The following is a 13,584-nucleotide window of genomic DNA, read 5'->3' as shown; positions in this document are numbered from 1 at the left end:
GAGGGGGGAGGGCACTGCCTGTGTCCTAGAGCAGAAGCAGTTATCCAAACAAACAGTGTGGCTTATGGAGCCTGTGGGTAGAATGGATCCTTGCAGATTGTAGCGACGGGGTGACTATGGTTTTGAGGTAAACAAACATACCTATGTCTTATGCAAATTAACACATACCTGTATGTTGAAAGCTTACAGGAAAGAGAAGGCAGTGATCCTAAAGCTTCTTGTTTGTTTTTTTTAAGATTTTAAAATTTATTTATTTTCAAGAGCGGGGAAAGACAGAGAGAGAGAGCACATGGCGGGGGGGCGGGGGAGAAGCAGGCTCCCCGCTGAGCAGGGAGCCCCATGTGGGGCTTGATTCCAGGACTCTGAGATCATGACCTAAGCTGAAGGCAGATGCTTCACCCACTGAGCCACCCAGGCGCCCCCTTACAACTTATTTTCATAAGAGTCTATGGGAAGGATATTCACCCGGGAGACCCTGCTTCTGACCGAGCCTCCCAGCCAGATCCTAAAGACAGTCCTCCCCAGAGCTGGGTCCGTGAGGGCCTGCTGGCTCTGGAGGCCAGTAGGCAGCCAGCCTGCTGCCTCTGGGGACACAACCAGGGGACCAAGCCCTCGCCCGGCAGGCGACCCCATTGATTTAATGACCTAATTCTTGCAACAGGAAGTTGGAGGCCTTCCTGGCCCTGGGATTCTGAGGGGATGCAGTGAACCCATTCAGGATGCTTACTTATTTGAACCAATTATAAGAGACTTTAATGGAGGGAAGGGATGGAGGGGGGGCTGAGGCACAGGGAGAAGAGCTGGGGAGACCAGCGTGGGGGAGGGGAGGGGAGGGCCAGGGCTGTGCTTGGGCCTGCCTTTGAGAACGAGGCTTGTCCCTGCCATCACGAGGGTGGCGTGAACGCGTCCATAGGTTTCTGAGGGAAGGTTCCTCATGCAGCTGCTGATAAAGAAATAGCACTGGGCATCTTTCCCCTTCCTCTTTAAAAAAAAAAAAATCTTTTAAATTTCCCAGTTTAATTAAAAAATGTTAAATGGTGACCCTGCAGAAATTGACGTAGCTGCGGCCAGTGGGGTTGACAGGACTTCAAGGGCTGAGATTTCCATTCTGGCCTCCTTCTCTGGAGGCGACACTAGGTCTGTGAAACCTTCTGGCGAGGCTCCTTCCCACGAGGCCCGCAGTGGGCCTCAGCTCTCTCCCTCAGAAGACTGCCCAGCAATGCCAAGTGAGTTTTTCCTTGGTGGAGGGGAGCAGGGGCGCCAGCAAGTGGGGGGCATCCCAGGTATCGTATCTAGGTCACAGGAGAGAAAAGGGGTCCTTCTGTCACCAGCTTGCACGCGGTGGCTCTGGATACCACCAGGTGCTCAGCCCGCGGTCAGGGTCCCGCAGCCTGGGACGGACTGGGGACAGAGTGTGCTTTTTCAAGAGCCGAAGCTTCTAGCTCCTCCATTCACTTATAAATAGACAAGCGCTCTGAAGTCTGCATTACCCACTCCCTGGAACCTGCCAGCGGCCGAGGGTCACGAATCAGACTGAGTCCCAGGAAGATCTGGAGCTGGGTTTTGTAGGCGCGCTGGTTCCTGACTTCAGGTCTCGGGCTCTGGCTGGGCCGGGTCTCAGGGCTCCAGCTGTTCTCCAGGAAGAAAAAAGAATCTTTTAAAATCAGGTCAAAAGAAGCCTTTTTCCTTCTGTCCTGATTCCCCTGTTGTGTAGGGAGTTCACCACCACCACCTGCGTGTCCCTCCGTCAGCCTCACAACTTAGCCAGGATCGGGAGTGTCCCCGTGCAGCTGGGGAGACTTCCTCCTGCTCGCTGTCCCCTTCCTGTTTGCATTGTTCTCAGCTGGACGGCGGCGAGGGGTGCAGGGCAGGCCTGCCAGGTACAGCTTCTTAGCTGTGAAAAGTGGGGGGGGGGGGGTGTCTCACCCAAATCAGGACATGAAGAGAGCAATATCTGAGGGCCTTTTTTTTTTTTTTTTTTTTTGCCAAAATCATAGGAAAACAGTTTTTTAAGCCGGAAGTTCTAAACAGATGCCTCATATCAGCGCAGCCTTGGCAACATTCCACAGTCCATAGAGACAGGCCCCTTCCACTCCTCCATGTCTCAGATTCTCTGTGCGACACCGTGGAGGCAGGGGCTCCTTTGTGGTTCCCAGGTGACTCTAACAGGCTCCCCGAATCTGTTCATTCACGTAACAGAGCCCCAGATGTGACTGGCGGCCCTATCCACCGCCCCCCACCCCCCCCCCCGCCCACCACCATCCAGTGTATCAGCTTCCTCTATGAGTTAGGGAGGAATTACATTTAATGAGATGTGTGGGTTCTTTTTTTTTTTTTTTTTAAGATTTATTTATTTATTTATTTATTTGACAGGCAGAGAGGCAGGCAGAGAGGAGTGGGGAAGCAGGCTCCCTGCCGAGCAGAAAGCCCGTTGATGCGATGATGCCGGACTCCATCCCAGGACCCTGGGATCATGACCTGAGCTGAAGGCAGAGACTTTAACCCACTGAGCCACCCGGGCGCCCCAGTGTGGGTTCATTTTAATGTCTCTGAGAATAAGGCTGCCTGGGGCCTGGCCGCAGACAACTTCCAGCTTGGAGGTGGAGGAGATGTGCAGACACCCCAGAGGGGGGGGTGCTGATGTCAGCCGGCACCTTGAGACGGGAAATTTGCACAGGTGGGAACGCAGGGCTCAGGGCAGCCCAAGGAAAGTGGTACAGAGCAGAGAACAGTAAGTAGGGAAGGGCGTTCTAGGCCAAGGGACCCGCAGCTGCTAAGGCCCAGAGGCGTTGAAGGAGCGCGGTGCAGCTGGTACCTCTCAGGCGGCCCCTGAAGGGTAGTGGAGGCCCGGGTTACCACAGACATCCTAGGGGTTCAGCAGCATCCCTGGCTCCTTCCCACTAGCATCCTCCCTGTTACGACGACCAGAAACTCTTCCGACATCAAAACATGCCCCCGACTGAGCACCCCCACCACTCAGGGATGTGGTGGACAGCAGGGGTCTGGCCACCTGGCCCTGCCCAGGCCAGGGTGTGGGGGAACCCCTTTCTTCTCGCCTCCTGTCCAGCATGCAGGTCCCGGGGAGCCCTCTCTGGGCAGGTCTGTGCCTGTCCTGCAGCCCTTTTTTGTTGTTGAAAATTTATTTGGGGTAGAGAGTAGGGGAGCAGCAGAGGGAGAGGGAGAGAGACTCTCCAGCAGACTCCCCCACTGAGTGCAGAGCCCAGCACGGGGCTCCAGCCCTGGATCCTGAGATCCTGACCTGAGCCGGCAATCAGGAGACAGGTTTAACTGGCTAAGCCACCGAGGCGCCCCCTAGAGCTCTTTGGCTTATGTGACATGAGAGGCACCCTCAGGTGTTCCCTTAGATGCTGTGTGCCTGCCGGCTTTGCTCTGAAGGGGAGTCTTATCCTGGAGGCCCTCCCAATGCTTCCAGGCGCCCCCTTCCCAGCTTAACCTCGCCCTTCTGTGCGGCTGCCTTCCCCATGGTTGTCGGGACAGCAGGGCCGGACGGGACAGCAGGGCAGGGTGGCCGCGCTCTACTAGCTGTTGGCTCGTCTGGAATCTGGTCCTGGGGATTTGATTTTCACGCTGCAGGAACCTTCACCCAAGGGCTGATGTGACAGCTTCGTTTCCCTTGCTGTGATGGGCGGGTTGCAGCTCTGACGTGGGAGGTGTTTGGGGGGTGACTTTGGACCCCAGGAGTTTGCACGCACTCCTGCGCCCCCAGCGCTGCTGCCAGAGACGAGCGGGGCTCATCTGTGTTCAAGCCTCAGAGATGCTCCCCTGCAGCGGGGTTTTTAGGTCAGGCTGTGCACAGCTTCCCACAGGTGGTGGTGGGGGGTCTCTGAGGAGCAAGGAGGGGCCCTTTCCCTGTGGCTTTTCAGTGTTTTTCTGACTTTTCATTTTCAAATCTGCAGAGAAGTTGAAATAGTGAACTATGTATGCCCTTTACCTAGTGTCAGCAGCATTAACCCTTTGCCATAGCTGCTCACACACTCCCTGTGCACACGCACACACACTTACGCGCACACACCTTTTCCCCCTGAAACGTTTGAGAGTAAGCTGCAAGCACTGAGATGTTTTACCCTTAGTACTCCAGCCTGTCCTGCTTAAGGCACCAGGTGTTTTCCAGAGCACCCGGGATAAAATTCAGCAGGACACACAGCATTGATACAATACCATTATCTAATCAATACTCCCTAGTAAAGCTTCCCTAATTGCCCAGTATGCACCCCCCCAACTCCAATCCCATCAAGGATCATTCACTGTGTTTAGCTGCCTTAGGCTCATTATCTTCTTTTCTGACTGGCAGGAGTTTGGGGCTCTGGCCATTTTTTTTCCTTTTCTATTTTTTTTCTGTAAAGTGGATTTTCATTTTAATTTCAGTTAAAATGGCTGAGGCTTCTCCCAACTCCTGAGCCAGGAGGGCCTTGATAGGATGCAGGCCCCGTCACTTCTCAGCTCCGTGGCCTTGGGCAGGTCACTTACCATCCCCGAGTCGCAGCTGTCTTATCTGTCCAATGGGAATAATTCTTACCTTGCAGGCTTGTTGTGGGACTAAAATTGAACAAGGCCCTGTGATGAGTGTGACTGGCGCGTGCCTGGCCCTTGGAGAAGGCTCCAGCAACAGCAGTAATTATCACTGTTGTTCTGCCTGGCTTCCCAGAGCAGGAAGGAGCTTCGGACCAGGGTTGAACTCAGGTTGGCCAGCGCGGGAGGAACTCCTTACCCCAGGCTCATCCCAGGAGAACGCGGCTGCGTCCTACAGGCTCCCTGACTCGCCAGAGCTGCTATTAGACCTGTTGTGCTCATGCGGTGGAGCGCGCCTTGAGAACGCGGAGCCTGGCTCTGGATAGTGGAGGCTGCAGTGTGGAATTTATTAATTAAGGCAGTTGCTCATGGGGCCCCAGAGTGCAGGAGGTTGCGGCTTAATTACTGAGAGCAGAGCTTGTGGAAATTTTCTGCAGTGCCTCAGTTTTGAGGTCGCTGACGGTGGGAGCTGCAGCCGGGGCTCGGTCCCGCCTCCCTCTCCCTGGCCCTGAGCGCTTTCTACCCATTTACAGGCTCCCTGGGACAGCAGTGTCACACAGTGGTTCAGGACTTGGACGATCTGGGTCCGAATGCTGCCTGGGTGCGGAGTAGGAGGGGCTGGCTGAGGGGTCACTGGGCGACCTCTGCGTCAGCATGTCCTCATTTGTTCAATCTTGCAAGGACGTTTGTTCTGAGGCCTCAATGATTCCTGTACGTGAAGGGGTGAGCGCGGCACTTGGCCAACAGTTTAGAGTGTGTATCAACGATTTCTTTAGAGGAGTTCTCAACCCAGGCTGATTTTGCCTCCCAGAGAACACACGGCAATGTCTGGAGACATTTTTGGTTGTCCCAGTCCAGGAGGAGCTGCTGCTGGCACCTACTGGGTACAGCCCAGGGACGCTGCCCATTAGCCTACAATATTCCAAAATCCCCGTGGTGCCCAGGTTGGGAAACTGCTTTAAGGCACCCCCAGGGATTCAGGGCGGCGGGTGAAACATGGAGGTGCAGTCCTGCCCTCCCCCGACCCCGTAGCTCTTCACCCCTTCTCAGTTCCTTTGAGCCAGTTGGGGGCCGACGGGTGAACTGGGAGGGAAGAGGCAGGAAAGCAAGCTGGGTGTTTTAAGCCCTTGAGTTTACTGTTTAGTCTTATTCCCACCACCACCCCCATCTATAACCAAAATATCACTTACATCATCTCTTATCACCGTGTGATCTTATCATTAGAGTAACTAGTGTTTATTGAGCCTTTGCTGGATGCCAGTTACTAACTATGCCTCTCTCTGCTCTCTCTCTGTTAATCTCATTTTCACAGCCCTGATAGGAAGGTGCCATTATCGTCCGCATTCTACAGATAAGGAGACTGAGGTCTTATTAATGGGAAGGCTCTAAGCTATCTGAAATTCAACCCTTGGTCCTTTTCCAAAACTGTTCCTCCTGCATCTCTCCTGTCGTGGTTGACAGGAGTGCTGCCTTCCGGTGCTTAACCCCCACACCTGGGCGTCCCCGTCCCGCGCACCCGTGTGCCGTGCCAGCGGGCCCTCCTGATGTCCCGGCCCGTCTGCTCCTTTCGCCTGGATTGCCACCACGGCCTCCCCGCTTCTGCGCTCAGCCCCCGGCCACCTCTCTGAGCCGGAGCGCTCCTGCCAACACCCAGGTCAGGCCAGGCTACACCTCTGCTTGCTGCCCCATCTGACGGGTCCAGGCTGGGTTTCCCAGAGGCCTCACTGTCCGCACCCCTTGTCCCTGTGCACGTTCCCTTCCTGTGGCCTTCCTTGCTCATCTTCCAGCTCACCGCACCCTGGGGCCTCCATCCAGCTCTGCTCTGGGCTCCCACGGCTCACTCCGTCACCCCGTTCCAGTCTGTGCTCAGGAAGGCCCACACGCCGCCCCGCATTCCTGGCCCCCTCACCCAGCTCGGTTTTGATCCCAGCACCCGTCGGTCACCTTCTGCCGCCCACACTGTATTTATGCCGCATTGTTTGGTTTTTATTTTGTTTGCTCTCCCCCCTCATCAGGGTATGTAGGCATTTTCTACTGTTTTTTCGCTGATACATCCCAACACACCTTCGGTGCCGAATACACTTTTTGGTCCGTGACTTCCCCAGGGCCACCTGCTGGTAATGGGGCCACCAGGATGCCAGCGCTTCACCTTTACGGCAGTTGCTCTGTCCTCACCACCCTGTCAGGGCAGGGTCTCCCAGACCTGGCTGCTCCCCACGTTCTGGCTCTGTCTCCAGAATGCTTTGCCGACGTCCACTGTGGGAACAACTCTATGTGAAGGACAGTTCTGCCCTACTTGCCAGCCCCTGTGGGCTTCTCCATGGCCCGTGGAGTCCAGTCCTAGCTCCTCAGCCTGTCCTCAGCCCCACCTCCCTCCTGATCCGGTGGGGCCCCCCCCCCCCCCCCGCCAGCTCTGCCCCAGGGTCTTCATGGTGGTCTTGAGAAGCTCAGACCTTATGTATGCACCCCTGCTTCGGTGCCTCTGCCCACCCCTCTCAGAGACCCCTGGGGTCCAGTACCAGCTCACGCCGACACCTCTCACACGACACCTCCTTCCTCCTCCAGGATTTCCAGAGTCTCAGTCTTCTCCCCCGGACACATCCCCCTCAGAGCCGGGTCAGGCGCCCCGCTGCGGGTCCTCAGGGAACCTTGCACTTACCCTTCGTGTCATCTGTGCCCATGTCTGCGGGTGTGCTTACCTGGCCGTGACTCCGGGAGCCCTCATCTCAGGCAGACCATGGCTGCTCTGCCCAGCTGCGCGTCCGATGCCTCCCACAGGGCCTGGCATGTAATAGACGCTCAGTAATTGTTCAGAGAACGTCCCTGGGCTCCAGGGTCCTTCTCCTCCCCTTCTGCCAGCAAACTCCTGCTCATCCTTCAAGACCTCCCAGCAGTTTCCTCTCTCCTGAGCTCCTCCTCTGTGTGCTCGCAGAGCTTTGCCCATTCCTCTTTCTGTCACTTACTGCGCCCGGCCTGTCCCGCTGCTGCTGAGCTGCTCTGGGGAAGGGGCGGGGCATGGCGCAGTCCGTGCATGGGACCCTGGCGGCGTTCATGTCTTCGCCCGACCTATCTCTTTGGCTCATCCTTAGGTACTGTTTGTGCTGTTCTGCGTTTGCTTCGTGTAGTGTGGTCTCCTTAGCCACTTGGGCACTTCCTGGAAGGCAGGCTCCGTGTCACAGCCCCACGTTGGCATCTCCTATTCCCTGAGCCTGACATGGGGTTGTGTACCCCAAGAAAGCTTTTAGGAAATCCTTCTTGAATCTGGATCACATCTACTTCAGGTTCCAGGACCCATGGCAGTTTGAGAGGCATTCTTTTTCTCATTCTGGACCAGCTTTATAATTTGCAGGGCCCGGCACAGGGCCCCTTGTTCAGAAATGATTAAGCGGTTCAAAACTGTGATAGCAGAGCTCTAACCCAAGGATGGGGCCTTCTGGGCCTCCACTCATGAGGCCTGCCCTGATCCCATTGTATCCAGTGAGGGAAGACATGGTAGGGGTCACTATTCCATTTTTACAGAGGGCAAAATCAAGTGACCAACCCCGGATGCACAACTGATGGGCAGCAAAGCAGAACCGTCTTCCACTGGCTTGAGGACCACCAGGACTTTGAGCCTCAGTTTTCTCCTCTGTAAAATGGGAACATTGACCTGATCATAAAATGGCAAATAGAACAGCTGGTCGCAAATCCCTGGACAATCCCATCAGGAACAGCACTGCCTTCCCCTTCAAGACACTAATACAAAGGTCCTCTCTGCTGCTTGGAAGGACCTGAGTCCGGTAGACAGTAGGAGGCTAATTGGCTGTTGTGGTAGTTGAAGAAATTAAAGCTTTCAGAAGTGGAGAAGGCTGCCCCTTCTCATCTCTTTTTGAAGGACTGTGGGGACTTGGGTGGAAGGTTCCCCAGGGAGCCTTGGTATTTCGGTGCTTTGATATCTAGAGGAATAAAAGAGCAACTAATCAGTAAAGATGCCTGTTCCCCTGGGGGTAGCTGTTCCCGCAGTCCGAGGGTGGTGGGAGTGGCAGGGGTGGGTGACTGTTCCTTCCTCCAAGAGTCGTTGCTGCTTGAAGAGATACACAGACCAGAGACCCAGAGGGTTCCAGCAGCATCTACCTGTAGGGCAGGCTTTTGAAATCTCACTTTCTCTGGGAACCACGTTCCCCACCCCGTGAGTGACCATCTTTCTTTTCCGAAAGACAGTGAAAGAGGGGTTTCCTAGCTGTCCTCGGCCCCCTACCTCCTGCAGAACAGGTTTTTATTGGTTTTCTTTTCTTTTTTTTCCCCCTAAGATTTTATTTATTTATTTGGTAGAGAGAGACACAGCAAGAGAGGGAACACAAGCAGAGAGAGTGGGAAAGGGAGAAATAGGCTTCCCGCCAAGCAAGGAGCCTGATGTGGAGCTCTATCCCAGGACCCTGAGATCATGACCTGAGCCAAAGGCAGAAGCTTAACAACTGAGCCACCCAGGTGCCCCAGAACAGGTTTCTCGAAGTGTCATCCTCAGACCTCGTGCTCACAGCGGGGTTGAGTTGGGCGTCTGCCTGTAACCAGGGGCCCCGAGATCAGTGCGCAACAGCAGAGGAGGGGGCTGGGTGCCCCCCTACCCGCCTCTGCTGGGCTCCCACACAGGACCTCAACAATGAGATTGTGCGACAGCGTTCTTTGATCCCTGCGAGAGGCGTGTTAGGGGCCCGGAGACACGTGGGCAGGCCGGCAGGTTGTCACTGACCCGCAGCCGTGTTTTATGTGGATGGGGGCAGTTGGCTTATGTTTACACGTCCAGCCACAGATGTTCCCAGGCACAGGACAAACAGCAGTGCGCGTCTGAGCACAGAGCAGGTGGAGCACGGTGGCCCGGTGCCCGGCTCAGGCTGTGCGCGACAGGCGGGATGCCTTCCCGTGCAGGTGCCGGGCTCGCCCGTCAGCTGCCTGAGTGACTCACTCTCCGTTGGACACGGTGACTAACCCGGGGCTGGAGGGGGTGTGGTGGCCTGCTTCAGCCGGAAATGACAGGCGGGCCGTGCTGCAGTCAGCACCTGATCCCAGAGGTGTTGGTGCAGGTTCCCCGGGCTGGCCAGACACACAGGTATTTCTGGACCGCGGCGGAGCCCGCTGCCAGGAGCTTCCCACCGGTGTTGTGGGTCCATCGGCGTGGGGCGGGGTTCCAGCTCGGACTCTGGCAGCCCCGAGGGCCCTCCCGGCTCCTCCCATGACCCATGTTCTGTGTTTCCACAGGGCCCCACCTTCCTATTTCTCCCCGGCCACAGCCCGCCCATCACAGTTGAGGAGCTGTTTGCCTGAAGTTAATTTCCGGAGGCAGGTAAGGAGCCAGGGGAAGGACTTCTGGTAGCAGGCCCCAGGGTGGTGCTGGGGAGTGCGTGTTGGGTCTGGGCTGCGGGGCTCTGGGAGCTGCTGCCGCTTCCTTCTCCCACCGATACTCCTGCTCTACTGCTCTACTGCTCTACTGCTCGTTTCTCCTGCCGCGCACGCTCTTCCCGTCAGCGCCGTGGCTCGGCACATTTCTTTTAGGCTAAGATGTGTGCATTCTCTGAATTAATATTTTGTGCAAGTTCTGTGAATCGCAGTTATATGTTGTTTTACCTTGCCTGTGTGTAAACGTACCTTTGTTAATGTGAGCATTCAAAATATATTGCAGCTTTTTTTTAAAAAAATGGGTAGAACAGAAGACAAGTGCTGGGACCCATGGGGCAGAGGCGGATTGTGTGTGTCAAGGAAGCTCGTGCTGTCTCGCCCCAGCCTAAGGTGACTCGCTGTTTTCCGAGCAGGTGTAACACCACCCCGGGTATAAGTGTATACTCCAGTTTTATAAATGCGGGCATTCGAACAGCATGAGCTTCAAGTTCATACATGAGAATGCACACAGGTGACTGTGTTTGTATTCAAAGCCACTTGTGCCCGTCCAGAGGAGGCCAGCGTTCGAAGCTGCTTATCAGAATGGGCCTGATGGCGGCGCGGGATGCTGGGCGGTTCTGCTTTGGGGTTCCTCCTGTGCCGCAGCTCTTCTAAAGTGACAGCCACTGCTTCCAGGCCAGAGCGTGTGTGCTGGGAGAGGCCAGGTCCCTGCAGGGCAGGGCAGGAACATGCTATCACGTGTGGCCTCTGTGTCCCCCATGGAACGCAGTGTGGCCGCTTAGGCCATGGGCCACTTTGTCACTTTGTATGGCCGCCTTCCAGTGGGCGGGATCCCCATCCCAGTCAGCCTTCCTCCCACAGAGCTGTGGGCTCAGAACCAACAGGAATGTAGGGGGTGTGGTGGGGATGTGTCTGTGTGTCTGTACTGAACATATGTACCTTGGTTTTCCCTTTATTACATTTGTCCCAGTCAGATGTAAGTCCCGGACTTATCTCCGCTTTTGGCATAACGCGCAGCTGTCTACAGCGGCATCTAGCCATGGGCCTCTGCCCTCACCATTCATTTGAGTAGCTGATGGTTTCCTGTTTCTCTGTTCCGTTTTCTGGCTCGTCTCCATTTGTCCCTGCTTAGCTCCCACAGTGGTAGCTAGGAGAGGGAGCAGGTCTGCCTCTGACTTGAGCAGTTAACACCGAAACATTTTCTCAGGACTCAGAATGGAAGCACCACCTTTTTAGATGTTGGCATGTTTCCGGAGCATCTGGGAGACCATAACCGAGAATCACCCGTGACCTTTGCCTGCTCACGGCTCAGGGCTCCACAACTACTCTGTCCAAATGACTCGCAGTTTGGGTTTCCGTAATTCAGACACATGTCACAGGCGCCCAGTTCTTCATCCCTTATAGGGGGAATATGGACTTTCAAATGAAGTTGATCTGATACCGGTCAGAATGGTGATGACAATGTAATAGCATGTTTGTTGGGATAGGCACCAAACCCAAACACGCTTTAACAGACTTGTAGCGTATCAGCAATTGCAGCATATGTGTTGTTTGGGTTGATTATGGGTTCCTCTATTCAGTATTAATTTTCTTCACAGTGACACTCCTGATGCAGATTCTGTCTAGAATGGAACCGTGTGAACCAGTCTTGATGCCGTCCTCTATTTGGGATTGAAGTGTGGGGCAGGCCTGTGTGCTCGTGGCTCCTACATTCTGCCCCAGATCCAGCCCCCAGGTATTTCTACTTGTCAGGCAGCAGGGCAGAAGTAGCTCAAAGTAAAACTCGAAGAAAGCTAGAAAACCAGAATTCTTAGAAATGACGAGTCTGCCTCGGAAGCTGAAGTGGAAGTAACCTGGCCCCAAAGACCCGTTTGGGCCCCATGACACTCTAGGCCCGTGGCTGGGTGGTGTAAACTCCCCCCACCCCCGTAACCACAGTTTGAGTGTGGGAGGGCCTCGGGACAGTGAGGCTCCAGTGGAAGACAGTAGAATGACTGCCATCTGTATAGGGTGCCAGGATTGTTGCACAGCACAAAATTCTGTAAAACTAGACAATGTAGAATGATGCGCACACTCGGGCTCCTGGTCAGGCTCACACACTTCTCCTGGTTCTGAGCCCACATCTCTGTCGGAGGAAGCTCGGCTGGTCGGAAAAGGACAGTGAGGAAGGGGTCCCCACCCACGGGGAAGCCAGGACCCCTAGGTCCTGGGATGTACCCCCAAACCAGATACATATCCTTGTCTGAGTAGGGCCCAGCCCCTGAAGGATGACTAGATCTTGCTCTGGGACCTGGGACTGGGGTGTGGTTTGTGACTTAGGATCAGAATAAGGGCTTGAACCAGATGGGCCTGTTGGGAAGTTGGGGTGGGGGTGGGTGGGGAATCTTGCTGGAATTCTGGTTCTTTTGTGTGTGGCGACACCTAGTGGCCAGTCGCCAGTCTTCAGTGCGGCCTTTCACAAGGAGGGAGCAAGCTGGCCTGGCCCTTGGACACAGGATGGGAGTGGAAGACTTTTACTCCCGGAAGCCCTGATTCCCAGTTTGAGGGCTTTGTGGGGGTGTTTCCGAAGTCCTCTGGGGAATAGGATGTGTAGGGTAGCCTAAGGCCCACCCTTCAATTCTGTGACATTTGGCCCTAAGTCAGTGTGGGTGTCATAGTGAGGAAGACGCCTGGACACCACAGGCAGTCCTCATTTTCAGCTCAGCCAGCCGGGTGGTCTCTGTTAAGTGCCTCCCAGCCCCAGTGCTGGGCTGTGGGGATGGGCTGAGCCAGGCGGGCCGGCCCTCTAGTCGGGCAGGGGAGAGATGAGAAGCAAATATTCTAGCAAGACCCGCTCAGAAAATTGGGATGAGCCTGGGCTTTGTGACCTGGAAGGTGTAGGGGTTGTGGGGGTGGGGTGGGGGACACAGAACCTGCTTCAGTTATGCTGTCAGAGAAGTTTCCCAGAAAGGAGTTTTTAAGCACGTTGAAGGATGAGAAGAAGCCAGCCCGGGCTCAGGGGACACCCAGTGCAAAGGCCGCCGGGGAAAAGAGCTTCTTGGTATGTTCTAGAAATAGACTGGGGTCAGGAGGGCAGGGCGCGTGGGGAGGCATGTGGAGCAGGAGGCTGGGCGGCCCATGCAGGCCTCGTGGGTCCTTGTGTGGGGAGGAGAGTGGAAAGAAGTGAGGAGGGTCCGTGTGAGACGTGAAGTCCCACGACTGGACTTTCCCACTCAGCTGTGCTAGGGAGGTAGGGTTGTCTGCTACGCTGGGGATGGCGGGGCTGCCTCCCCCAGCGCCCTTCTGGAGGTGGCTTACCCCTCTTTCCCGGTTGTCAGTGTTCATTCGGCTTTTTTCTGAGCCCAGAGGAGGTGGCGGGTGAGAAGACCGTAGGGAGTGTGGCGGGGAAGGGAGGTGGGGGAAGGCAGGCCCCGGGAGGAGACAAGCTACGTCAGGTCTACAGCTCTGCGGAAGCCCCAGCTTGACGGCTTTTTAGCCCACTGTGGGGACTTTTGGGACCAGAGCCCCTGTGAGCTTACGGGGACTGAGCAGCTGACGGGGACCTGCGGGGCTCTGGCACATCTTGGAGTCTGTCCCCGCACAGAGAGCAGGCCGGCCTGGGAGAGCCCGCCGGTCCGGGGCTTCCTGGCCCCGGAGGCATGGGCGGCGTGAGGAGTGTCCTTGGCTCTCAAGCCAGGTTCC

General features: G+C 55.7%; 1 protein-coding gene across 1 annotated transcript in view; it reads left to right on the top strand.

Moving 5' to 3' along the window:
• The window catches only part of CTNNBIP1 (catenin beta interacting protein 1), a 47,173-nt gene that overhangs the window by 10,451 nt on the left and 23,138 nt on the right, over positions 1–13,584 (top strand). Inside the window, exon 2 of the mRNA XM_059375146.1 lies at positions 9,766–9,850. The gene's annotated coding sequence lies outside the window, so the exon portion shown is untranslated. The remainder of the gene's footprint in view (positions 1–9,765; positions 9,851–13,584) is intronic.

Source organism: Mustela nigripes, chromosome 14 (genome assembly GCF_022355385.1).
Source record: "Mustela nigripes isolate SB6536 chromosome 14, MUSNIG.SB6536, whole genome shotgun sequence".
NCBI classification, from domain to species: Eukaryota; Metazoa; Chordata; class Mammalia; order Carnivora; family Mustelidae; genus Mustela; species Mustela nigripes.
Note: the sequence above shows the minus strand (reverse complement) of the source record. Positions and strands in the feature narration are given on the sequence as shown.